Source organism: Miscanthus floridulus, chromosome 1, assembly GCF_019320115.1.
Source record: "Miscanthus floridulus cultivar M001 chromosome 1, ASM1932011v1, whole genome shotgun sequence".
Lineage (NCBI taxonomy): Eukaryota > Viridiplantae > Streptophyta > Magnoliopsida > Poales > Poaceae > Miscanthus > Miscanthus floridulus.
The window spans coordinates 183,198,398-183,222,178 of record NC_089580.1 but is presented as its reverse complement, the minus strand read 5'-3'; the positions used below and the strand labels follow the sequence as shown (position 1 = coordinate 183,222,178).

The 23,781-nt window shown below is 54.0% G+C and overlaps 1 pseudogene; it reads left to right on the top strand.

Annotated features, from left to right (window-relative positions):
* LOC136467971 (bifunctional dethiobiotin synthetase/7,8-diamino-pelargonic acid aminotransferase, mitochondrial-like) overlaps positions 1–22,798 on the top strand; it is a 48,727-nt pseudogene extending 25,929 nt beyond the window's left edge.
* Positions 22,799–23,781: the final 983 nt, after the last annotated feature.

The window sequence follows — 23,781 nt, the reverse complement described above, 5'->3', positions numbered from 1 at the left end:
TTTTTTATTGGTAAAGTTGTGTAGACAAGCAATTTTTGTAGCCTAAACTTGTATACTGGAACTTTTGACAGGCAATTTTTGTAGCCTAAAGCCCTAAACTTGTCTTTACTCATTAGATTGAACTTGCAAGAGATATGGGTTATGCTGCTGCAAGATATGGTCATGTGATGTTTCCATAGAATGTTCATGAGCCTGCTCTTCGTTCTGCAGAAGTTTTACTTGGAGGAGTTGGTAAAGGTTTGTCAATTTAGCTTTTCTTTCACTCAGCATTGGCTCAATTCAAACTCTATGGTACTCTATAATGAATTTGATGCCATATTAATATGAAAATTGACTTGGCGCTTGAAATATGTCTCACCTTCCTAATTCTCTCCCTTTTCTTGGATATATCTAGAGCTTATGTGCCTGATGATTTGTTATGTTTACCTCAAGAAATGAGGCGATTATAAGGATGTGTATGTGAAATGAGACATGCTTTTATGGGTCATGTCAATAGTTTAACCTTGTACAATATGATTATTTCTTCCTTTATTTCAATATTTGTGTTATTGTTTTGTTTTCTTATTTATTTCTTGCAACTCTTTCCACGTGGGTGATAGCATTATTTCTTTTCGTGTGCCTGCCATATTTGTATTGGCTTATTTGTGTCACAACTTCCCCTTTTTCTCAGGTTGGGCTTCTCGAATCTATTATTCAGACAATGGATCCACTATGATTGAAATTGCTCTGAAGGTGGCATTTCGTAAATTTTGTCTTGATCATGGAATTATGTCTGGCAGTGAAAATAGTACAAGAAATGAAAGAAACATTCAGTTGAAGGTATATTATGGCCATACTAAACATCCTTGTCTTCCTTACTTAATTATTGACTGAACTACTAAACAATTCACAATAAGAGAATGATGTTTTTTTGTTTATTCTTCACGACTATCAACCTCAGTTGATCACCATAACCCTGTGTTTATTTCAGTAATTATATTATATTTCATATATGTTTTAGTATTTACAGGGGACAACTTAATATAAATGTTGTATAAATAACTATAAATGCCCATTTTGTGCATCCTAATATATTCTTAACAATTGATTCCTCTCTAGGTACTTGCTCTAAATGGTTCCTATCATGGTGATACTCTGGGTGCTATGGAAGCTCAAGCTCCATCAGCTTATACATCTTTTCTTCAGCAACCATGGTAATGAATTTGAGCACTGTAGTTACTATACTTGATGTTTTTAGACTTCTCTACTCTTCTTGAGTTCTCTTTCGGAACTGTGCCCTTTTCTGTCACTTCACTATGCTTATTGTCTTGGCGTTTATACTCTTCGGTGTGGTCTTTTCTGTACCAGCCTTTTCTTTGATAGCCTAATAGGATTTTTCTTTTCTATTTTTTCTTAAGAATTTAGTAAGACTCGGCCACACTCCTTTTTTTACAACCTCCTACCTTCCTGTTGGTTATCGTATCAGTAAGTAAAGCTGAGATCAATTACATGAGGTTTCTTTTGTAGGTATTCAGGTTGGGGACTTTTTCTAGATCCTCCAACTGTGTATATTAAAAGTGAGGTCTACAATATTTCTTTGCCCCAATCAATGCAGCATGATCCTCAGACATATGGTGATACATGTCAGTTTCTTGTGTTTGACACATCAGATCTAATTCCTTATGGGTGTTTATTTAATTTGTTCTTTGATTCAAAATGCAGGCTTTTCTTCACAAGCTGAAGTCTTTTGCAATACCAGGGACAAAACGTTTGCTGCTTGTCGGGTACCGTAGAACGGGGTACCCCGAGCGAACATCAAAGGGGTCACTTAAGTCCCATCAAAAAACAAAGCTAGAAGGTAAGCCGTGGGCCCCTCACCCGCCACGTCCGAGCCCACCAGGCTCTCCGCCTCGCCTCGAGCCTCGCGCAGGAGGTCTCGGCGTCCTGACGCAATCTCCGCCTCACGTGAGGCTCTTCACGGAAGGCCTCGACAGGGAACGCAATCTCCGCCTCGCGCGAGGCTCTTCACGGAAGGCCTCGGCAGGGAGTATAATCTCCGCCTCGCGTGAGGCCTCATCCTCCGTCTCGCGCGAGGCCTCATTTTCCGTATCGCGCGAGGCCAGCTTATCCATAGTCCGTCGCCCCCGCCTTGGCCGATCTTCCCGACAGCACGTCATGTCCCATTAATACGTCAACCACTCCCGCAATCTTAGCCGAACGATGGCTCGACACCACAGAATGGTCGACGGGACATGAGGTCGCATCAGCCCCATATCGGCTGAGACAGGGCACGGCGGGGATTACCGGTCACTGTATCCTGATGCTGTGCCCACGATCAGCGCCCACACTGCACTGTGCCCCGCGATCCCCGCCTCGAAAACAACACGACATGGATGGCCTGGCCCGGTTCATCATCGTCTCCAAGCTAGCACCCCGGATCAGCCGCTCTCTCTGGGCCTCAGCACTATGCACCAGGGTCTCAGCTACCTTGGGATTCGTGTCTACCGAGACCCCCCCACTGCGGTGCAGCCTCGGCACCGACCGAGCCTCAGCCTCACGCGCCGCCAATCCACAGCGATCCGCGCCCTGGCCGCCGCGCTTGCTCCGAGGCAGCCCAGGGGCTCCCATGACGCACAGGATCGGACGTGACCAGCATGTCGCCCCAGTGCTCCAAGGACGGACCACTCCGACGACCACATCGCCACAGGAACAGGCCACAGGGCTCGGACACACCGCCCCTGTTGGCACGATGCCGTATAGTCAGCACATGTACTATCCTTGTTCTCCCTTCAACTATAAAAGGAGAGGACTTGGGCCACTTAGAGGAGGACGGACAGGAGAGAACACCTTGTAACACACACATACACATCCCCGCCGCTTGAGAGCAACGTCTCAAGCAGCCCACATGACCCGTCGCCGAGACCTAGGATCAGCTCCCTCTCTCACTGTGCTTGTAACCCCCTACTACTAGCACTTCGGTGCAAGGAATACAAGATTGATCTCTCAGACTAGACGTAGGGCATCGATTGCCTGAACCAGTATAAACCTTGTGTCTCTTTGCATCACCATCCGGGATTAGAGGCACGCAGTTCAAATTCACCAGTCGGTTGAGGACCCCCCGGTCCGAAACATCGACAGTTGGCGCGCCAGGTAGGGGACTCTGCTGTGTTAGTTTCGTCATCCCAGCAAGTTCCGGATGGCAGACCCCGTATGACCGTTGCGTCTCGGCACGGTGGTTTGGTTTGGGAGCCTAGAGTTCATGTCTCTAGGGCATGAGTACGACATGGTACTCCTCACTGCTCAGGCCCCACCAACCGACGATGAAGTCACGCACCGGCAGCCCAGGCGCAGGTGGCGCCCGGGCGGCCGCTCTCGCCGTGCTCGCCAGGCACAATGCGAGCAAGACCACCCCGACGCTACGCTGAATCCGGGGTGGCACGCCGCTCCCCGCAGATATCCTACGACCAGCTGTTGGCACAGGGTCCCTGGCTGGGGACCTGTCTAGCCTGAGCTTGGACAAAGGAAAATCGCCGGTGGCACACGGCGATGCCCAGTCAATCAAGCTCCGCTCCACCACTCCCTGAGGAGCCAATCCCGGCGAAGCAAAGTCCAGCGACGGCACCATCCCCATACCCCTTTGGGTTGAGAAATGCTGCCGCCTCTTATGCTTACGCTTATGCTGTTGCTCAGTGGATCCCTCAGCACGCCGCCAACTCTTCGCCCTCGACTTCAACACCACCGCGTCGACCCACGCCTACGCCGACTCCTCGGAAGAGGACGAGGCATGGGCTGGAGCGGATTTCTCCGGGTTCCATGACCCTGAAACCATGCGCCGCTTCTGGACTGCAAGCGACTACTTCTTCGGCTACTCTGACTCCAACGATGAAGGTGCTTACGACCCCACTCGCGAGTGTTTCCACGTCGGGCTCGGGATGCCGAGGGCGGGCGAGGAGGATGAGGGGGTAGGTAGCCATTCCCCGCTTTGCCTAGGTACAGGCGCCGCCACACCTCCACGCATTGTCCTGCCGGCAGCACGGAACGAGAACCTCGCTCCTGCGCGACCTCAACGCCCGGACCTGGAATAGCACCGTGAGCTCCAGGCCAAGGTCGAACAAGACCGACTTCTTCTACAGCAACTTCGAGACTCTCTCGAACAGGAACAGCGAGGTCACGGCGAAGGCGGAGGAGCCCGACAGAGGGCCCGCGATGTGCATCACCGCATCCACGATGATGAAGGGAGTGAGCAACCCCCAGTCTTCAATCGCGCTAGCCAGAACATCGTGGCTGCGGCAATGCTGGTCCATGCAATGCCCGAGCCTTCTACCACGGAGGGGCGATAGGTCTGCGGTGAGCTCTGAGATCTCCTAGAGACCGCCGCGGTACAGCAGGCCGAAAGTTCCGCCTCCCGATGGCACGGGGGCACCTTGAACTTGCCCGCGGCACCACCTCGGTAGGATAGGGAAGCCTCGGTTCGTCCTGAGCCTGCTCGAGCGCCGGTAGCCCATTGGGTCCCCCTGCTGCTTGACCGCCTCGGCAATCGACGCGAGGCGCAGGGAGACCATGAGGTAGTCAGCAGGCGACGATGCCATGACAACGAGGGGCCCGCCCGGGGCTACCACCCACACCGAGGTGGCTGCTATGACAGCGAGGAGGACCGCAATCCTTCTCCTAAACTGCCAGGCCCTCGGGTCTTCAGCAAGGCCATCCGCGCTGCTCTTTTCCCAGCCCAGTTTCGACAACCAGCCAATCTCGTGAAGTATAGCGGCGAGACCAACCCCGAACTCTGGCTTGCCGATTACCGCCTGGCCTACCAGTTAGGTGGCACGGACGATGACCTGCTCGTCATCCGCAACCTCCCTTTGCTCTTGTCAGACTCGGCGTGAGCCTGGCTCGAGCACCTTCCTCCCTCACAAATCCACGACTGGCGCGACTTGGTTAGGATCTTCATCGGGAACTTCCAGGGCACATACGTGCGCCCCGAGAACTCCTGGGATCTTAAGAGCTGTCGCCAGAAACTGGATGAGTCTCTCCAAGACTTCATCCAACGCTTCTCCAAGCAGTGCACTGAGTTGCCCAGCGTCGGCGACTCGAAGATCGTCCAGGCTTTCCTCTCCGGCACCACTTGTCGAGACTTGGTTCGAGAGTTAGGTCAGAACGTGCCGTGCTTAGCTGCCATGCTCCTCGACATCGCCACCAACTTTGCCTCGGGTGAGGAGGCTGTTGGAGCCATCTTCCTCAACAGCGATGCCAAGGGCAAGCAGAGGGATGAGGCCCCCGAGGCCTCGGCCTCCCGCCTCCCCAAGAGAAAGAAGAAGGGGCGCCTAGGGAAGCAGGAGGTCCTAGGGGCCGATCTGGTCACGGTCGCAGAATGCAAGAATCCCCGAGGACACAAAGGCCCTAGGCCTTTCGACGACATGCTTAAGAAACCCTGCCCTTACCACCAAGGCCCGGTCAAGCACGCCCTCGAGAATTGCTCCATGCTGCGGCGTTACTATGCCAGGCTCGGGCTCCCTGACGATGACGCCAAGCAGAAGGGTGCCGGTGACTGGGATGATGACAAGGACGATGGTTTCCCCGAGGTACGCAATGCCTTCATGATCTTCGGCGGACCCTCGGCGTGCCTTATGGCGCGGCAGCGCAAGAGGGAACACTGAGAAGTCTTCTCGATCAAGGTGGCCACCCCCCGGTACCTCGACTGGTCTCAGGAGGCGATCACCTTTGATCGAGACGACCACCCTGACCATGTCCCGAATCCCGGGCAGTACCCACTGGTCGTCAACCCGATCATCGGTAACACCCGACTCTCCAAGGTGTTGATGGACGGAGGCAGCGGCCTCAATATCCTCTACATCAATACCCTGGAGCTCTTGGAGATCGACCGGTCGAGGCTCCAAGGCGACATCGCACCCTTCCACGGCATCATGCTAGGGAAGCGCACGTGACCCCTCAGGCGCATCGACCTTTCCGTCTGCTTCGGCACCCCCTCCAACTACCGCAAGGAAGTCCTTACCATCGAGGTAGTCGGGTTCGGGGGAGCCTACCACGCCATCCTAGGGTGGCCGTGCTACGCCAAGTTCATGGCAGTCCCCAACTATACCTACCTCAAGCTCAAGATGCCAGGCCCCAGCGGTATCATCACGATTGAGTCCACGTACGAACATGCATACGACTAGCGACGTTGAGTGCATCGAGTACGCCGAGGCTCTTGCGGAGGCCGAGACCCTCATCGCCCACCTCGACCAACTCAGTGGCGAGGCGCCTGACTCCAAGCATCGCGTGGGGGCGTTCGAAGCCCGTGGAGGCCATCAAACTCATCCCGGTCGACCCCGCCTGCCCCAACGACCGAGCGCTGAGGATCAGCGCCACCCTTCGACATCAAATAGGAAGCCGTGCTCATCGACTTTCTCCGTGCGAATGCCGACATATTCGCATGGAGTCCCTCGGACATGCCGGGCATATCAAGGGAGGTCGCCGAGCATGCCCTGGACATCCGGGCCGGATCTAGACCGGCGAGGCAACTGCCTACGCCGCTTCGACGAGGAAAAGCATAGGGCCATCGGTGAGGAGATACAGAAACTTCTTGGCGGCCGGATTCATCAAAGAAGTGTCCCACCCAGAGTGGTTGGCTAACCCCATGTTAGTCAAGAAGAAAAATGGGAAATGGAGGATGTGCGTAGACTACACCGGTTTGAACAAAGCCTGTCCAAAAGTCCCCTTTCCATTACCCCGAATCGATCAAATCGTTGATTCCACTGCAGGGTGCGAGACCCTGTCTTTCCTTGATGCGTATTCTGGTTACCATCAAATCAAGATGAAAGAGTCAGACCAGCTCGCGACTTCTTTCATCACACCATTCGGCATGTACTGCTACGTGACTATGCCTTTCGGCCTCAGAAACGCAGGTGCCACGTACCAGCGGTGCATGACCCAGGTCTTTGGCGACAACATTGGGCGGACCGTCGAGGCCTACGTAGACGACATCGTGGTCAAGACCAGAAAAGCCGAGGATCTCGTCGACAACTTGAGGATAACCTTCAAATGCCTTAGAGAGAAGGGCATCAAGCTCAATCCCGAGAAGTGTGTGTTCGGGGTCCCCCGAGGCATGCTCTTGGGGTTCATAGTCTCGAACTAGGCATTGAAGCCAACCCTAGAGAAGGTCTCGGCCATAACCAGCATGGGACCAATCAGAGACCTCAAGGGAGTACAGAGGGTCATGGGATGCCTTGCGGCCCCTGAGCCGCTTCATCTCGCGCCTCGGCGAAAAAGGTTTGCCTCTGTACCGACTCTTGAGAAAATCCGAGCATTTTTCTTAGACCCCCGAGGCCAAAGAAGCCCTCGACAGACTCAAAACGCTAGCTCACAAATCCTCCCATCCTGGTACCCCTGACCAGGGATGAGGCCCTCTTACTCTATGTCGCCGCAACGACCCAAGTGGTCAGCGCTGCCGTAGTGGTAGAGAGGCAGGAAGAGGGGCATGCTCTACCCACCCAACGTCCTGTTTATTTCATCAGCGAGGTGCTCTCCGAGACCAAAGCACGCTACCCCCACATCCAGAAGCTGGTCTACGCCGTGGTCCTAGCCCGACGCAAATTGCGTCACTACTTCGAGTCTCACCCAGTGACTGTGGTATCATCTTTCCCCCTAGGGGAGATAGTTCATAACCGGGAGGCCTCGGGCAGGATAGCCAAGTGGGCCGTCGAGCTTATGGGGGAAACCTTGACTTTTGCGCCTCGAAAAGCGATCAAGTCTCAGGTCTTGGCCGATTTCGTGGCTGAGTGGACAGACACCCAACTGCCACCTGCTCAAATTCAGACGGAGTGCTGGACCCTGTACTTCGATGGATCCCTGATGAAGACCGGGGCAGGCGCGGGTCTGCTCTTCATCTCGCCCCTCGGAGTACACATGCGCTACATGGTGCGGCTCCACTTCACCGCCTCCAACAACGTGGCCGAGTACGAGGCCCTCATCAACGGCTTGCAAGTCGCCATCGAACTTGGGGCACGGCGTCTCGACGTCCGAGGCGACTCGTAGCTCAGTCGTGGATCAAGTGATGAAGGAGTCAAATTGCCTCGACCCCAAAATGGAGGCTTACTGCAAATTGGTACGTCGCCTAGAAGACAAGTTCGACTGGCCTCGAACTAAACCATGTCGCGCGGAAGTACAACGAGGCCACCGACGAGCTATCAAAGATGGACCTCAGCACGGGCCCTGGTCCCCCCAAACGTCTTCGCCAGAGACCTCCACAAACCTTCCATTGACTACACCTCGACGACAGAGGAGGGCCCACCTGTGGGACCCACGGCAAAGCTCGACGCCCCCTCTGCTGCCGAGACCCCCTCGACCGAGCCCGAGGTCATGGAAGTCAACACCGAGCCTCCGTAGACTGATCAGGACGCGGATTGGCGAATCCTGTTCCTCGATTGGCTTGATCGGGGGGAGCTTCCTGGCGATAGGACCGAAGCACGACTGGCTTGCGCGCCGAGCCAAGACCTACGTCCTCTACAATGACGAATTGTACAGGCAAAGTCCCTCAGGTGTCCTCCAACGATGTATCACTACCGAGACGGGTCCGAGCCCTGCTTTGGGACTTGCACGCAGGCTGCTTGCGGGCACCATGCGGCGCCTCAGACGCTCGTGGGGAACGCTTTCCGCCTAAGGGTTCTACTGGCCGACGGCGGTCGCCGACGCTACCAAGCTAGTACGCTCCTGCGAAGGATGCCTAGTACTATGCTCGGCAGACACATCTCCTGGCCCTGGCCCTGCAAACCATCCCCATCACGTGGCCGTTCGCCGTGTGGGGGCTCGACATGGTCGGGCCTCTGCAAAAGGCCCCCGGGGGCTACACCCATCTACTGGTATCAATCGACAAGTTCTCCAAATGGATCGAGGCTCGTCCGATCAATCGAATCAAATCCGAGCAGGCAGTGCTGTTCTTCACTGACATTATCCACAGATTTGGGGTCCCCAACACCATCATCACCGACAACGGGACACAGTTCACCGGCAAAAAGTTCCTGACGTTTTGCGACGACCACCACATCCGTGTGGCCTGGTCAGCCGTAGGACACCCAAGGACCAACGGCCAAGTAGAGCGTGCCAACGGCATGATCCTACAAGGCCTCAAGCCAAGGATTCACAACCGGTTGAAAAAGTTTGGCAAGAAATGGCTCGCCGAACTCCCATCGGTCATCTGGAGCCTGAGGAACACTCCAAGCCGAGCCACGGGGTTCACGCCTTTCTTCCTAGGTCTATGGGGCCGAGGCCATCCTCCCCACTGACTTGGAATATGGTTCCCCTGAGGCTACAAGCCTATAACGAACAAAGTAACCGCACCACCCGAGAGGACGCCCTCGATCAACTGGAGGAAGCCCGAGACGTCGCGCTACTACACTCGGCCAAATACCAGCAGAGCCTACGGCGCTATCAGGCCCGACGCGTCCGAGGCCGAAGACTTGAAGGTAGGCGACCTGGTATTGAGGCTAGCACAGAGCAACAAGGGCCGCCACAAGCTGACCCCGCCATGGGAAGGACCGTACATCATCGCCCAAGTACTGAAGCCCGGGACCTACAAGCTGGCCAACGAGAAGGGCGAAATCTTCACCAACGCTTGGAACATAGAACAGCTACGTCGCTTTTATCCCTAAATTTCCAAAGCATTGTATATGTTGTTTCTCGGAATACAATTAAAAAGCGTTCTTTAGTTGGTCTAATTTTTCGAGAAACCCCCCGAGCCCATCGTAGGTCTCGGCAATACAATAACACGGCAAGGGAGACTCGGCTCTGCCTCGGCAGAACCAAGCCTCCCTCGGGGGCTAGATGGGGGACTCCCCCTAGGTCCCACGCACCATTCTTCAGTCGTTTTTCGCAAAAATTCCTACGCCAAGACTCTAGCATGCTCTGACGAATCGGTTGTAAAAACCCCTCGGACCAAGGTCTGTTTCCTAAGCAAGAGGCCGGTAGAGTCGCGAGACGGCCTACGCCTCCGGGCTACGGCACTCCCTCACTACCTCTCGCCCAAGGGACGGCTTAGGCCCCAAGGGGGTGTTTTGCAAACGAAATCTGATCAGGAGCAACAGAGGGCAGAGGCTCGGAAACATGAGAAAAACAACTAAGAAACACAAATACTTCAAAAATAAAGGCCTCGACGGCCACAAGCGTTACGATACAAAAATAACTCCTACTCTATTTTTACATAGCCCCGGGGCCCAGATCAAGGCTCAGGGCCTTCAGCACCGGCAGATGGTAGGGGAGGAACCACCTCCTCTTCGAAGAGCGTCGCCAGCGCCGTGCCAGGGCCTTCCGCCGCCTCCATCAGCTTCGTGACTCGCGCAGTCGGCCTCCTCGTCATCATCAGGCAGGACATACCCATCACTGATGGCTGGGAGGTCGACGCCTGACGTAGTGAGAAGAGATGACGGCCAGCGCGCGCTTGACACCCGTGTGCAGCGCTCCTCGGAGCCGCTCGCGCATCTGGTTGCTCAGCGCGATCAAATGGCTCCCTAGGGAGCTGCCTGACTGAACCCCTTCAACCTCCAAGGCCTCAGCAGGCGGAAAGGGCGGCACGTTTCAGCGCCTCGTGCTCCTCCGATCTCGGTCTCGAGCACCGTCTGCACCGCGCTGGAAGCCTCGGCTGCCCGAGTAACCTCCGCCTCTGACTCTGCACCATGGAGAACGGAATAAGGTCGAGCGAGGGAAAAAACAACCTAAATTAGGAGCGGAAGCCCACGGAACTCACCCTTGGCCTTCAGCTCCCAGCGTCGGGTCTCGACCTGACAGGCCTCGGCTTTCTCCTTCCAGCTAGGGCCTCGGCCCGGGAAGCCTCGGCCTCCTCCTTCAAGCGCTGGGCCTCGACCCGAGAAGCCTCGGCCGCCCTGGAAGCTTCACTCCCCAGCTCTGCGTCACACAAGGGAGTTAGGGAGCGAACATAAGGAAAAGAAAACAAAATGAGGGGACTAAAACTCACCCTCGACCGTCCCCCTCCAAACCACAGCCTCGGTTCGCGAGGCCTCAGCTGCAGCAAGGGCCTCATCCAAGGCACCTTTCGTCAGCTGGTGCGCCCTCTGTTCCGCCCCCAGCTGCCCCGCGAGAGCCGCAGCCGAGGCCGTAGCTTCAACGGCTCGGCCCCTGAAGGCATCCCGATCGCTGACCGCGCTGGGTGAGCTCCTCCTCCAACTCCTTGACCCGCGCCGCCAGAGGGGCGAGCTACGTCTGGGCCGTGGCCGCCTCGACCTTCGCGTCGGCACAACGAAGGCAGAGGTCCTCTACCTCTGCGCTCCACGCCGACAGGAGCTCATTGGCGCCGGCAAGAAGGCCCTTCTGCCGCTGAAGCTGGTCCCAGATGCCCCTCTCCCGCCGGAGAAAGACCGACTTCCCAAGGGACCGGGTCTCGAGCTCCTGGGGAAGTAGAACAGGGGTCATTGATTGCAACAAAACCAGAAAAGGACAACATCACGCGAGAAAGGAAAACGCGAACCTAGGCGACTCCGGGCAGTTCGTCGGCCACCATGGATAGGGCCATCCATAGCGACCGCTCCGCCAGCTGGTGGTATTGCTCGAAGGTGCCCCAGCGCCCGCCCTCGGCTGCGTCCTCGAGGGCGAACAGAGGCTCCCCCTCAGGGTCATCCCTGGCTCCGCCATAGTACCCGCAGGTGATCCCACCCGCGAGGCTCGGGTCGCGCCCGCACGAGGGCCGAGCTTCCCTCATCCAAGATCAGCGCCGGCTGTTCCATGACACCGGCCTCCTCGGCGTCGACCACCTCCCGCGCCCGGGAAGTATCGTCGGAGGAGATCGGATAGACCTCCGCCTCCTCGGGCGCTCTCTCGCAACAACGGCGGCCCCTGAACCAAGGGCGCCACCGAGGCCTCCGCCGCCTTCATCTCCGCCTCCTGGACAGACGGCCTCGCCTGCCATCACAATGGCCTTGGTGATCTCGGGGCTCCGGCCTCCGAGATTATGGCCTCAACGGTCTCGGGGGCTCCGGCCTCCGCCATCGTGGCCTCGGTGGACGCAGAAACACCGACCGCGGCCACTACGGTCTCGGCGGTCTTGGGCGCCCTGGCCTCCGTCGCCTCAGCCTCGGAGACCCCGGGGGCCTCGGCAACCAAGGGCACGCGGCCCCATCCGACTCGTGAGCCTCGCCCTCGCGGGGCGGAAGCACTCCCTCCCTCGTCTGTGTAGGGGTCGCCTCGGCAGCCCCTCCTTGGGCGGCCGGCTCCTTCGGGTCGGCCCTCACCGACGCCACGCCGCGTTGGATAGCGGCTTGTGCCTCCGCCACCCAGTGGGCGGAGGAGCCAGGGCTCGCCTTGAGCGCCTTAAGGGGCGCTCAAGGGAAGCTCGTCCGCAGGCCGCTTCGACTAAGGAAAAATAACCTACAGGGTCAGCGCGAGACCAAAAGGCGAACGGAAGGCACTATGACCCTGCCAAAAATACACCTACCTTGAACGGGGCGGCAACCGCTTCGCCACTGGCAAACCTCGTCCGCAAAGGCGGAGGCGGCGGTAGAGGCAGTCGCCTCCAGTGTCCATCAGCGCCGGCCGGTCCTCAAAGGACCCCGGCGCCCCGTCGGTCCTCTAGCGGGGGCGGTAGCATCGCCTCCGCCGCCACTTGTTCCACCATCGCCGTCGAGCCCACCGGGCTGACGGCGCGTTTGCCCAACGCCCGCGCCTCGGGCGTGTCGGCCTCGGCCCCGGAGCGGGCAACCGCCGACCCCGGGTCCGCTTCTCCTCCTCCTCCCGGGAGTGCCGGGCTGCTTGCCAACGCCCCGGGCACCACCTCCACTACGTCAGGAAGGTGGTCTAGGGGACCATCGCCCCACCTCACCCCCGTCATCCCCGTCAAGGCCTCCGTCGACAGCGACGACGACGGGGATTCCTCCAACAGGAGACCATCCTTCCGTTGTTGACGGCGGCGCTTATCCAGCTCTTCGCGCGCGAGGATTTGCTTCGTGCGCTTCGCCGCCTTGGCGTCTTTTCGCTTCTTCTGCGCGTCGGCGGTGCGCCCGGTTGATCGCCCGCCGCCTCGTGTCCTCGGGAATAGGCGACGGAGAAGAGCGCACGTCCCTCATCCCCTGCAGGAACGACGGATGCGCATAAGGGAACAAGGGGTAAGGGGAGACTGAGGAGGCTCGGAGGCTACAGCGGCACACGACTTACCAGCGAGAGGAACCCCCGCGACGGCCAGCATCGCGATAGGGGTCAAGTTGCCGCCCCTCAGCTTCGCCTCTACCGTCTCCCCCACCCAACGAAGAATTTCCTCGTCGGAAAGGGCAGGAGGAGGACATCCGGATGCCCTCAATGGGCTCACCCGGCTTCATCTCGAACAGCCGCCGCCGCCGAGCCATCAGCGGCAGCACCCTCCGGTGGTGGAAGGCGGCCACGACCACAGCCACGGTGAGACCGTGGCCCAGCAGCCTCGCCAGCCCCTCCAGAAGCGGCTGTAGCTTGGGCTGGTCGTCCTTCGGGACGCCGTACTTCCATCTCTCCGGGCAACTCCCCACAATCCGCCCAGTGTAGGGGGGAAGTCCTCCGTCGTCGTTGCGAAGGTAGAACCAACTCGTGTACCACCGGCGATTGGATGACGCGAGTTGGGCCGGGATGTAGAGGTGCAGGCGGTCCTGGCGCACTTGGAGAGTGCAGCCGCCGGCCCTCGTCGCCTTCCTCGTACCCGACGTGCCCGTCGGCTTGGTAGTGTGCCCCGCTCGGAATAGGTGGAGCCACAACTCCCAATGGGGAGCAATCCCCAAATACCCCTCGCAGACGGCAACAAAGATAGCCGCCTGAGCGATGGAGTTGGGATTGAAGTTGTGGAGCTCCACGCCGTAGTAGTGCGGGAAGCGCCCGCATGAACCGATCCGCCGGGACTGCCGAGGCCACGCTCGTGAAAGGAGACGAAGCTCACGACAGTAGCCGTCGCGAGGCCTCGGCTCTGGCTCGCCGTACGGAGCAATCCACTCCGGCCTGGTGGGGTCTGTCACCGGGCGAAGGAGTCCACCGTCGACAAGCGACTGAAGCATCTCCTCGGTGACGTCCGACGGATCCCAGGGGTCCGCCTCGACAATGATGATGTCGCGGCCATGAGTGCGATGGAGGAATCGGATGCGGCGGTGAGTTTTTCTCTCTCTCCCACGCTCTCGCTTTTTTCTCGCTTTCTCCCTAGGCTCACTCTTCTCCCCTCTTCTTCCCGGCACCTGCTGCTCTAGCGACGGCTCGACAGGAGGCAGTGCTAATGCAGGCAAGGTAAGACGAGGAGGGGCGAGACTCTTCGGGTATTTATGCAGGGAGGAGGCGAAATGAACGGGCGACGAAATCGGGGAAGTTTCCCCCCCCCCCCGATCCGGCATAGTTAACCACGAGCCAATTTCGCCGGCCCACGCGCCCACGTCTTCCTCATTAAATGCGAGAACAGTTACGTCCCATCCACCACGTCACGCCCGGCCACTATGGCAGCAGGCGTCGTTTCGCCTCCCCAGAAAACCGCCTCAAAAGGCGCGCCACCCGTTGCGAGCCAACGGGGAAGATATTCCCCCCGGCCTATTCCTTTCATATGAAGGAACCAGGCTCTGAGCCTATTACAGTCCAGGGGTTCGAAGGCTGGGCCCCAAGGGGTTTCGACAGCCGCCCCAGGATAACAGAGTCAGGGACGACCACGGGCGAGCCTATACGGGGCCGAGACCCAAGCAAGCGAAACGCTTGGGACGCCCAAAGTCGTGTCCGAGACCGGTAGGAAGGTCTCTGAATGGGATCCCACCGTAGGGAGGCACCGAGCCACCGAGGCCCAGCGAACGGCCTCGGCACCCACTAGAGAAATCCTCTAGTACTCTTGGAGTGTGTCTCTGGACCGCTAGCCGTCCCCTAGCGAACTGGGGCATCGGGCCTCCACTCGGACTACCCGATAACAGCTCACCGGAAGTGCCACCGCTCGTGCCCACCGAGGGTAGCGAGGCACATTCCACCCCTCCTTCCGAGCGAAAAGGAAGCATGAGGGTCGTACAAAAAGTCAGGGGAACCCCCGACGGCCTTCTCGCTCTATGCAGAGGCTAAGGGGCTCTTCCTGCAACCTTGCCGAGACCCAGCGACCCCGGCTCGCACTCGAAGGGGCTCGGCAAAACAAACCCTCCTTCCGAGCGAAAAGGAAGCGTGAGGGTCATACAAAAAGACAGGGGAGCTCCTGACGGCCCTCTCGCCCTAGTGCAGAGGCTAGGGGGCTCTTCCTGCAGATACGCCGAGACCCCACGACCCGGGCTCGCGCCCAAAGGGGCCTCGGCAAACAAACCCTCACGCGCGAGGGGCGTATAAAAAGCCAGGGGAACTCCCGACGGCCCTCTCGCTCCGCGCAGAGGCTAGGGGCTCTTCCTGCAACCTTGCCGAGACCTACGGCTCCGGCTCGCACCAGAATGGGCTCGGCAAACAAACCCTCCGTCCAAACGAAAAGGATATGTGAGGGTCGGATGAAAAAGCCAGGGGACCCCTGACCGCCCTCCTGCTCCTGGTGGAGGCTCGGGGGCTCCTCCTGCACCCAAGACAAAGACAAACGGTCTAAGTCCATGCTAGAAGTTTCGTTACAAATGCGATAAAGGGCACCGAGCCCGTTACGGTCCAGGGGTTCGAAGGCTGGGCCTCCAGAGGTTTCGACAGCCGCCCCTAGGGCAACAGAGTCAGGGACGACCTTGGGGCGAGCCTACGAATGGCCGAGGCCCGAGCGAACAATCGCTCGGGGCGTCCTAAGTCGTGTCCGAGACCGGCAGGGAAGTCTCCGAATGGGATCCCACCGTAGGGAGGCACCGAGCCACCGAGGCCCAGCGAACAGCCTCGGCACCCACTAGAGAAACCCTCTGGTACTCTTGGAGTGTGTCTCTAGACCGCTAGCCATCCCCTAGCGAACGGGGTACGGGCCTCCACTCGGACTCACCCGATAACAGCTCACCGGAAGTGCCCACGCTCGTGCCCATCGAGGGTAGCCTGGCACATTCCACCCCTCCTTCCGAGCGAAAAGGAAGCGTGAGGGTCGTACCCAAAGTCAGGGGGACCCCTGACGGACCTCTCGCTCCGTGCGGAGGCTAGAGGGCTTTTCCTGCAGCCTCGCCGAGACCCCCGCAACCCGAACTTGCGCTTATGGGCTCGGCAAATGCGATAAAAACTCCTCGCTCAAACGCGAAAACTGAAAAAAGCCCCTGGAGGAGTAACTCCACTCCTCCAGGGCCTCGGGGGCTACACCCGGCGGGTGCGCTCGCGCGCACCCACCGGAAACCTCAAGAAACAAAACCCAATTCCTACGGGAGCGGGTATAAACCAAGCCTCGGCAAACCCTCAGGGAGAGTGCACGCACTCCCCCGGAGGCTCGGGGGCTACTGTCGGGTACCGTAGAACGGGGTACCCCGAGCGAACATCAAAGAGGTCACTTAAGTCCCATCAAAAAACAAAGCTAGAAGGTCAAGCCGTGGGCCCCTCACCCGCCACGTCCGAGCCCACCAGGCTCTCCGCCTTGCCTTGAGCCTCGCGCAGGAAGGGTCTCGGCGTCCTGACGCAATCTCCGCCTCGCGTGAGGCTCTTCACGGAAGGCCTCGGCAGGGAGTACCAATCTCCGCCTCGCGCGAGGCCTCTCACGGAAGGCCTCGGCAAGGAGTCCGAATCTCCGTCTCGCGCGAGGCCTCATCCTCTGTCTCGCGCGAGGCCTCATTTTCCGTATCGCGCGAGGCCAGCTTATCCATAGTCCGTCGCCCCCCCGCCTCGGCCGGTCTTCTCGACAGCACGTCATGTCCCATTAATACGTCAACCACTCCCGCAATCTCAGCCGAACGATGGCTCGACACCACAGAATGGCCGACGGGACATGAGGTCGCATCAGCCCCATACCGGCTGAGACAGGGCACGGCGGGGATTACCGGTCACTGTATCCTGACGCTGTGCCCACGATCAGCGCCCACACTGCACTGTGCCCCGCGATCCCCGCCTCGAAAACAACACGACATGGACGGCCTGGCCCGGTTCATCACCGTCTCCAAGCTAGCACCCCGGATCAACCGCTCTCTCCGGGCCTCAGCACTATGCACCAGGGTCTCGGCTACCTCGGGATTCGTGTCTACCGAGACCCCCCACTGCGGTGCAGCCTCGGCACCGACCGAGCCTCGGCCTCACGCGCCGCCAATCCACAGCGATCCGCGCCCTGGCCGCCGCGCTTGCTCCGAGGCAGCCCAGGGGCTCCCATGACGCACAGGGTCGGACGTGACCAGCACGTCGCCCCAGTGCTCCAAGGACGGACCACTCCGACGACCACGCCGCCACAGGAACAGGCCACAGGGCTCGGACACACCGCCCCTGTTGGCACGACGCCGTATAGTCAGCACATGTACTGTCCTTGTCCTCCCTTCAACTATAAAAGGAGAGGACTGGGGTCACTTAGAGGAGGACGGACAGGAGAGAACACCTTGTAACACACACATACACATCTCCGCCGCTTGAGAGCAACGTCTTAAGCAGCCTACACGACCCCTCGCCGAGACCTGGGATCAGCTCCCTCTCTCACTGTGCTTGTAACCCCCTACTACTAGCACTTCGGTGCAAGAAATACAAGATCGATCTCTCAGACTGGACGTAGGGCATCGATTGCCTGAACCAGTATAAACCTTGTGTCTCTTTGCATCACCATCCGGGATTAGGGGCACACAGTTCAAATTCACCAGTCGGTTGAGGACCCCCCGGTCCAAAACACCGACACTGCTGATTTGTATTCGTCCTATATAAAACAGAAACTACCAGAATTTTCTCTATCAAGTAGCTCTGAACATCTTGCGGCACTAATTATATAGAACCAGGTAAATAAAGTTTCACTCGTTGAGCTTCTTGGGAATATTTCCATTTTTTTGCTCTTTAGCCTTTAGTATGTCTACTATCATTTTGTACTAACAGCCGACAAAATCTCAGTACTTTTCCATGCCATTTACTGCTTCAACCTCATTAACCCATATTTGTGTAGTAATACAAGGTGCAGGTGGAATGCTCATGATAGATCCTCTTTTCCAGCGAGTACTTGTCAGTGAGTGTAGAAGTCGAAAAATACCTGTCATATTTGATGAGGTATTTACAGGATTCTGGCGTCTTGGTGTGGTGGTAATACTTGACAATACCTTTTCAGAGGATAAATAGATATTTTGTTTGTATTTCATAATCTTGGTAACTTCTCTTTCAGTCTGCTTCAGAGTTACTTGGTTGTTTACCGGGTAAAGTATACTTTAGGACCTCCAACTATCGTAGAAGTATGGATTTCAACCTCCAACTTCAAAACCGGATAACATTGGCCCTCCAACTCTCGAAAAAGTTCACTTTAGGACCCTGGCCGGTTTTCCAGGCGGTTTTGCATGGCACTGTAGCAGTGCTGACGTCAGCGATGACGTCAGCACTTCTTTTTAATTTGCAAAATTGATATCTTTTTATTCGGAGCTCCAAATATAGCAAATAATATATCAATTTTGATCGTCTCGACGAGCTCTTTGCAATGGTGTACTCCGTTTTGTTGTTTGAGATAATTTTATTTCATGAAAAAATAAATATTTCTACAAAACAAGTTATGCAATTAAGCTGACGTATGCAAGTATTTTATATACTTTGTATATTTGTATATGTACAACACCAACGTAGTCAGTATATAAAACAGGGAGTTGGACGGTCAATCAGACCTGCCACGATCGTTTAGATATTTTTGAATTAACCTTCCCTAGCTGCGGTTAACTAACTGTCAACATATGACACGATCAAACGATATGTTTACTGCTCCTAGTGTAGTTTTTTTCTGTTTTTGTGGTGAAATTAAGTAGCTAGTGGTAGTAGTAGTATTATATTTATCTTGTACCCAAATCCGATACAGTATACGATTCGTGTACACCTGTTCCTTTTTCCTTTCCTATGGCTACTATTGCAGCACACAGGAACTGGATGACCATTCGGCCGACCTGTACGTATCTGTTTCCTGGCTGGCATGGCATGAGTATGACCGCATGAAGTGGCAGTGGATAGCTAGATTGAATTGAGGGAGCAGGTAGCAGCAATAGTGAGTGGCTTACTCGTGGTCTAGAATCTTGTGCGGCATCGGTAAGTTGAGCGCGTGCCCCCGCGGGAAGGTCGTCCGGGCGAGGATCTCCGTGGCGTCGGCAGTTGCGGTGCGCCTCGTCGCCCTCGCGCCCGCCCGACGCGAGGTGGCAGCACACGAAGCAGAATCTTGTGCGGCATCGGTAACTTGTTTTGTAGAAATATTTATTTTTTCATGAAATAAAATTATCTCAAACAATAAAACGGAGTACACCATTGCAAAGAGCTCGTCGAGACGATCAAAATTGATATATTATTTACTATATTTGGAGCTCCGAATAAAAAGATATCAATTTTGCAAATTAAAAAGAAGTGCTGACGTCATCGCTGACGTCAGCACTGCTACAGTGCCATGCAAAACCGCCTGGAAAACCGGCCAGGGTCCTAAAGTGAACTTTTTCGAGAGTTGGAGGGCCAATGTTATCCGGTTTTGAAGTTGGAGGTTGAAATCCATACTTCTACGATAGTTGGAGGTCCTAAAGTATACTTTACCCTTGTTTACCTGATATCGCCTGCTATGCGAAATTGATGACTGGGGGAATTGTACCATTAGCTGCAACCTTAGCAACGGAGGAAGTTTTTGAATCCTTCGAAGGTGACTCTAAGGTAATCATCTTGAATGTAAATGCATAATTGGTCTCAACCATCTTGAAGCATGAATGCATGATCGTTGATGTTATGTCAAAAGTATCACAATGAATGCATCATTACAGTTTAGCACTGATTCTATTTTTTACCTGGTCCAGCTCACGGCACTCTTACATGGCCATTCCTACACTGCTCATGCCATGGGCTGTACTGCAGCACTAAAAGCTATGCAGTGGTACCGGGATCCATCCACCAATTCGAACCTTGATACTGACCACATGAAGCTCAAGGAGGTAATGAAATATGCTGTTTGAGTAGGTAGAACTGGTTATTTAAAGTACTCCCTCCATAATCTTTTCTTAGGCGCGTATGCAGATTTTACGTTTTTGAAGCTATGTAAGTCATGGAGGATGCACCGAGGCATCCTCCGATAGATTCAAAGCAGCATCCAACCAAGCGTCCTACAGTTACTGCTGCACTCCAAATTCCAAACATTGTTTTGCATGCATGCATCCCATCAGGTGCTTGCCTTTGGCTTTCATCAGGCTACGAAGCGTTGCATGTATGCATGCATATACATGCAGTTGGCAGAACCAATCTGCGGCAACGACGTGGCCGCGCCGAGTTCAGTGCTTCATTAATCTTTCACCTCGTATCTGAAAACCCGTGGATACGCCTTAGAAAAGATTATGGAGGGAGTAAGTCACATGAATTTTAGAATAGCTCAAACTAAGATAGACTAAAACTATGGTCTGTGATACTCCCTTTGAGTGTCCTTACCTCTTTGATATATGATATACTGCCGTTACATAAGTACACATATTTCTTTTTTTGAAGCCATGGAGTTCTTAAAGAACACTTGTATCTGAATCGTATTTTTTATACAAGTATAATATCATTTGAAGGAGAATAGGAGCATGTCCTTTCTCTTAACATTATATCTTGCCAATTCATGCATGTAATTATGCCCTTCAAAAGATAACTGATATGGTTTACTCTCAATTTGCAGTTGTGGGATGGCACACTTGTTAAGCAGTTATCGTCACTACCGAATGTGAAAAGAGTGGTCTCATTAGGAACTATGTGTGCAATTGAGCTCAAGGCTGAGGGATCTGATGCTGGGTATGTCACATATGAATGAGTCATTATATTTTTTTAAGCTTCACTGACGAATTTTAGTATTTTTCTTGGCATAAAAAACTTTTAAAAGAGGATCCAATGATGACTAGTCAGTAGTTTGGCATCTTTTGCTGCACAGAGTTCTGTTATGGTCCTATGGAGTTTAGTTTGCTCGAGAATACTTTCTTGGTATAAAGAATCTGATTATATTGAAACTGTTTTTGTGTTCCTAGTATCAAACGGTTGAGTGAGGTGTGGTGGGGGCGGGGGGTGGGGTGGCGCTCCTAAAGTGTGGCCACGCGAAGCCGCCAAAGTTAGCCCATGCCAGTGTTGGGAGTAGGCACTTAGGAACCATCTCCAACAGCGGATAGCTCCCTTCTCCTGTTTAGGATACAAACTGATGAGACCAGATGTCTAGGTCGTTACAAGGCGTTGAGATTATTCACCTGACACAACAAACGTTGCATACCGGTAGACTTGTTACGCACCTCCCATATGCTCCGAGGAGGGTCAGTAGGATGGAGTGAACAGGTCAGGTGGAGATGCAGTAGTCCTGTTGGGTGAAACAATCACACAGACACCAAGTTTGAACACAAGTGTAAAGTTATATTCATTCCATCATCGTATAGTACAATGCCAGAGGGGGTATTTATAGAGGTCCTAGTCTTCGTAAGTTGTATACAAATGACCATTTTACCCCTCTTTCTAATCAATACAACTCCTTTAAACTATAGGGGCGAAGTTGTCTTTTCATCTTCGAGAGTTCATTCTTCATGCCCTTTTGTTAATCAAGTCACTTTCTTCAAAGGTGTCTTCACGCTGTTGAACTTGAATGTTCTCGTCGTGAATCTTTTAGACTTCGCAAGTTGGGCGAAGTCTTTATTCTTCACGTTGCTTGGGCAAACTTGTCTGGCTGCAAGCGAAGCCCAAAGTCTTTTTGCTTGTTCTGAGCGAAGTTGATTTTCCTTCTTCGCTCTAAAAGTCCTGAAAACAAACTTTTGTATAGAGGTTAGTTGTTCAACTCCAAAGTTTCGGGGCTGCATTTTTTATCGAAGTCAAATCCCCAACAAGTCCAGAGCGTCTTCAGCGTCCATTTGAATGTAAATCTTGCAGTCCTGTACTCCTACTATTGCACACCACAATGTTGTGGTCCCAATATGAAAAGTATAGCTGATTAGCTGAACCTATAGTAATATGAAATTGCTTCTATTTTTTTCTCGAATACGCAGGAGAGCTGCGTATCATTATAATATTGATTGACCTGGATTGTAATGACAGCTATCATATATAGCCAACTGTCTGCCTAATGGTCCATCTCATATTCGAAAGAAGACAAGTAGCGAAGCCTCAGAACATAAGTAACTGAACATAACAGATAAGGAAGTCAAACCTGATCTTCTGTATAGGCCAACCCTACTGGTTTCTGAGCCGCAGACTCCACCTTAGCAGCTTGATTCTTCCTAATTTGGTACTCGATGCCACATATAATAGATTCATATACACAATTGTGCTAGAACCACTGCAAACAATGATGGATCTGGTCATTCCTTTGGTTGTGTAGTAACACAAACCGCAGTATTTTCTGCTGTACCCATGAGTTCATTTGACTCTTGCTTGTTTTCTTCATGGTGCATTGTGGCTTAATTTGGTGAATAGTTCTTACACTTCCAGTTTGGGCTAACTTTTGTGCTTGATTGTGATAATTTATTTAAGTATAATGGTGGAATGTTATTTTTTTTAAAGGATGCTGGAATGTTATTTACCACTGTGCTATGAGTTTCATGTTGTTCCCTCTATAGGTACGCTTCACTCTACGCAAGTTCCTTGGTGCAACAGCTCCGCAAAGAGGATGATATTTATATTAGGCCCCTGGGTAACGTGATATACCTCATGTGTGGTCCATGCACACCCCAAGATAGCTGCACTCGACAACTCCTCAAAGTACACCGCAGGCTTTGTGAGCTCAATTGACTCGATCGGCTGGGAATATGATTGAGAGCAGACTTTCGGAGTTTTGTCTTGTGACAACTTAAGTTTCAGACCATCAGTTAACCATCAGGTGATGTTTGGTTCCACAAATGGCAATGGCAAAGCAAAGGGAATAAATACCAGCGGCAGTGTGAAGGGAAGCTTTGTTTGCTTGTTTTGTTTGGTTCAGTATCATTCCATGGAGGCATGGTACGAGAGAAAATTGCATATTTGGGACTCAAATCGTCGCGCTTCGCAGTTTTGGGACTTCAATCGTCGATGGATTAGTTTTAGGGCGTTAGTGATGATGATAAAATAATAACTAAATGCTTTGCTGACGTTACATTGTTGGTACTCAGTTTTGGCTCCGTTCATCGATGCATTTTTAGGTGTAGTGCCAAAGGGTTTGTGACGTTTTTTTCAACACAACAAGTTAGTTATGTTGTACATTTTTAAAAAAGGAAATAAATATTTTTTAATAAAAAGTATATATTCACGCCTAGTGGGACTCAGGACCCACGATCCCCTGATCAGAAGTCAAAGTGACTTATAATTTGGAACTGAGGGAGTATGGTAAACATTAGTAGACACAGACTTTGCCCTTACCCCTATGAATAACACCATTAAGGTAGTGTTTGGTTTGACATTTCGTGATTATGGAGGGTTAAGAAATCTGGTAGCACACGTTTGTTCGGTGCCGTGCAATCGGTAATCAGTCAGATTGAGAGCCTCTCCGGAGTAGAGTCAGATCATTGTAATTGTAATTCTGTACAATTTTTGTATCTAATGTCGTTACATTCGGAAACAAAACAAAAGATCATAATGATTGACCCGACCTTTCCCGCCACCTTCCTATTTGATCGGCCTTCTCTGGGAGGTGTTTCTCCCTTCATTTACTAGCCGTAAAGTGCTTGGTTCGTTTTGTTGCGGATGTACACAGCCAGCCAAGATAGCTGAGGTTGTACCGTGCCTATCTGGGCGATCTCTTCTATTTAATATACCGGGCAGCTCTCCTGCTGGTTCGTTTCAAAAAAGATTAAGCCCACC